The sequence below is a fragment of the Suncus etruscus genome, chromosome 12 (assembly GCF_024139225.1).
Source record: "Suncus etruscus isolate mSunEtr1 chromosome 12, mSunEtr1.pri.cur, whole genome shotgun sequence".
Lineage (NCBI taxonomy): Eukaryota > Metazoa > Chordata > Mammalia > Eulipotyphla > Soricidae > Suncus > Suncus etruscus.
In genome coordinates this window covers 90158383-90162149 of record NC_064859.1, presented here as the reverse complement: position 1 = coordinate 90162149, position 3767 = coordinate 90158383, and positions in this window count along the sequence as shown.

Sequence of the window (3767 nt, the reverse complement as noted above, 5' to 3'; positions counted from 1 at the left end):
CCATAGTGGGTTCCCTCCAGCTCTGTCACCCCTGAACCATTGTTTCAGACACCCTGGAGGGTGTCCGCTGGTTTTTTTGGGTCTTCTTTAATCTCCTTCCTCATGAAATCTCAGAAGATGGCTACCTACGTGGAGCAAGCAAAGAACATTCTAGAAGTTATATACTTATAGGGCCGGACTGATAGCAAACAAGAGTATTTCCTTTGCCCATGGCTGACCAGGTTTAATTTCCCGGCATCCCATAAGATCTCCCGAGCCTGGCAGGAATGATTTCTGAGTGCAGAGCCAGGAGTAACTCCTGAGCACCACCAGTTGTGGCCCAAACCTCCCTCCCCTGCAAAAAATAAAAAAAGTTATATACTTTCAAGAACTGTCCTCCACACCAATCAGAAGACTGGGGCAGTCCAGCTTGGCTGTCCCAGGGTGTCCTCCAAACTCTCTCTAATCCTTTCCCACTCTGGCTTTTGTGAAATGAGAATCTAATTCCAGGATAGGGTGGGCTCCCAGGAAACTTTCAGGCTGGAAGCTCTGAACTCCTCCCACCCCCAACTCCTCTCTCCAGTCAGGATGCCACTCAGGCTTCCAACCTGACATGTGCTGGATTCCTGTCGTGAATCCGCTGGACAGGCCAGTCTCATCTGCTCACCAGTGACTGCCAAACCAGTCCAGCCAGAGGCTATGGGAGCCTGGAGCATGATGCTTTGAGTACTGATGCAGAACACCTCCACCCCCAGAGAGAAACCTTAGAGCAGGTTAGGTTTCTAACACACACACACACACACACACACACACACACACACACACACACACACACACACACATACCACTAAGGAAGCTTAAAGAAAAAGGTAAGATCTAACTGATGAAGATATAAACTTTAGCTCCCTTCTGAGCAAATGATAGCTGGGGAAGAGCTGGTATGACATTTGCCTTGCACAAGGCCTACCCGGATTCAATTCCAGGGACCCCTATAAGTTTGAGCCATGAGCACAGAGCCAGGAGTAAGATCTGAGCATCACATGGTGTGGCCCCGAAAACAAAGATGTCTTTCTTCTAAACAGGCCTCCCCAAGGATCTCTGCAGCTGTGTACATTTATGAAGCTCAGTGACACTGTTGGTAGGGCAACATACAAGGCTCCTTCTTTACCCAACAGGCAGGATCCAACCCTTCAACTGGGCACCCATCTAGCCAGCTCCAAACATGGGAAGGAAGTGAGTGTGAGCCCAACCAATCAGAATTCAGTATTCCTGAGGCTCCACCCCCTCCATGGTGTGCACACCACTTGCTCCGCCCCTGCTTCAGCGCTTCCTGTAGGCCACTTCATGCCAGTGCGGCGCTGTGTGGGTTTTGGAGGATGGTAAGAGTCCAGGGATCTGGACCACAGCTCCAGGATCCGACCCCATCAGCTCCCCAGGGGGCCTCTGCGAAGCTGTCCATAGCAGTTTTCTTTCATTTTTAATTATTATTAAATTATTATTTATTATTTTAAATATATATTTAGCTAAACCCGCTTACTCACAAGGGTTTCCCCACCAGCGTCCTCTACTTGCCAGCAGAAGATTTGGAGGTTCAGGATCCAGCCTGCTGTCCCCTCTCCTGGTCAGGGGAAAACTAAACCATCTTTTGCAGGGTCCCAGAGGTGTCTCAAGGGGCTGTGCACAAGCTTTGCTTGGCAAGGAGACTCAAGTTCGAACCCCAAAACACCTCAGGAGCAACCATAAGCATCAAACGGGGACTTGGGGAATTCTATGGGGCTTGGCGCAAATCCATTGACCCCCAAATAATCTTTTCCATTCCAGCATCTTTGTGCCATCCATCCCACCCCACCCCATTGATAGTGAAGACTTCTGCATAGAAGTTGGGGCCACATACACCCCGTGTGCTCAGCAACTGTCCCTGGCTCTGTGCTCAGAGCCCAAAGGTGGTTGGTTCGAATCCTGGTGTCCCATATGGTCCCCCGTGCCTGCCAGGAGTAACCCCTGAGCACCGCTGGGTGTGGCCCAAAAACCAAAAAAAAAAAAGAAGGGGATGGGGGAGGTAGGACTGGGGTCGTGGGGAGCAAGACAAATACCTGTACTCGCTCTCAGCCCCCTCAGATACTGCCTGTCCTCCCAAACCCGGGTAGTCTGTACAGGAAGAGGGGTCGTCCATGAGTGTGAGCAGAGGGGAAAAGGGCTAGAAACCAGCAGCAAAGCAAAGGCTGGGGAGAGTTGGTTCAAAACCAGATTTACCACCCAAGGAAGGACAGGATCCCTCCAGGCCCTTTCCCTACCTATGGATATGCTTCTCTTGCCTATGGCCAAAATGGCTGGGGGTGGGTGCAGATGGGAGAGAAAGAAGACAGATAAGATGGGCCCTAGGAGAGAGCCAGCCACAAGCACCACCAAGAAGCAGACCCACATCTTAGGGCCAGGTGTGTCAGGAGGCCAGGGCTGGACTTCTGGGGGGATCTGGAAAACCAGGGGCGGTCTGGTTGGGGAGGAGGTTAGAGTCAAGAGAAGCAAATTCAGAGGTCCTGCCGCACCAGCTTCAGGGAGCAGATCTGTCATCAGTGGGAACCCAAGAAATCAACCAGGATATGCAGGAGCCCCGGTGGTGATGGCGGGGGGGGGGGGCAGATTTGCAGAACTAGCACCACCAGGACCTGAGACTTTGTCTTCGCGCCCCCCCCCCCCAAAGCCCCACAGAGCTCTGGCCTCTTCCATTCTGCAAGCCAAGTATAGGCACCTATATTGTGGAAAAACTGACACATGTTCTAGTGGGAGGGATCCCCCTGTCTGACACAATTTTACCCTAATCTCCACTTCCCCTCCCTCCTCATTCCAGCTTCCTCAGAGCCAATTTGGGACAGGGAGATTAGGGGGGTTCCAAGACCCAGATTCCCCATTCTTTCTCCCAAACTTTACTCTCCCTCCCCTGCTTTACTGTCCTGTACGTAGGGCCCGACACCTCCCCAAAACTTGCAGATCACACTCAGTTCCTGGCTTCATGCCTCACCGACCACAGGGGAGACACCAGGAGGTCTGGGGAAGGAGTTTCTCAATATTCCTCAGAGGCCAGAACCTGGGTGCTGTGCAGAGGACAATGACTAAGAGGTGAAGGCTCACTTAGACCATCCTGGGGACCAACCTGGGCCCATGGACTCACCCCCCTCATATGCCAGGGAGGTAGCCCAGTGGTCACTCCAGGCCTGGCCTGACTCTGCTCAGCTACTGACTGGAAACCTGACTAGAAACCTCAGGCTTCAAGTCATCGCAGTCTGGGCCTGCAGATAGGATCTGTGGAGCACACAAAAAGCCCGTCTCAACAGCTGTATTATTCTGGAATTTTCCTCATTCCCCTTTGCCCGTGAGGTTAGAGAGAAGTGGGGGAGGCAGTTAAAGACAGTACTGTCAGCTGATGGCGGAAGCATACTTATGTGCTGGCCAGTGTATGTGTGCTCTCCCTACAAAACATGAGCCAGACCAAATATCACCCCCAGAACCATTGTGCCTATGTAGGGAAATAGCCAGGTCAGCCTCACCCCAGCACTTCTTGCTTCTAGAGTTTTCCACAAGGTACCCCCTAACCCACTGACCTGGAGAAATGCCTCAATGAAAGTCTCCCCCAAGCTTCCAGGAATGCAAACTTGGAGAAGTGGTTTGACCTCTCCAAGCCTCTGTTCTCTCTTTAAGGAGCCATTTTGTTCTCTTAGACTCTGCCAGGGCTTCATCCCTGTCCCTGAAATAGATTAGAAAAAAAATCCAAGGGTCCAGAGAGATAGCAC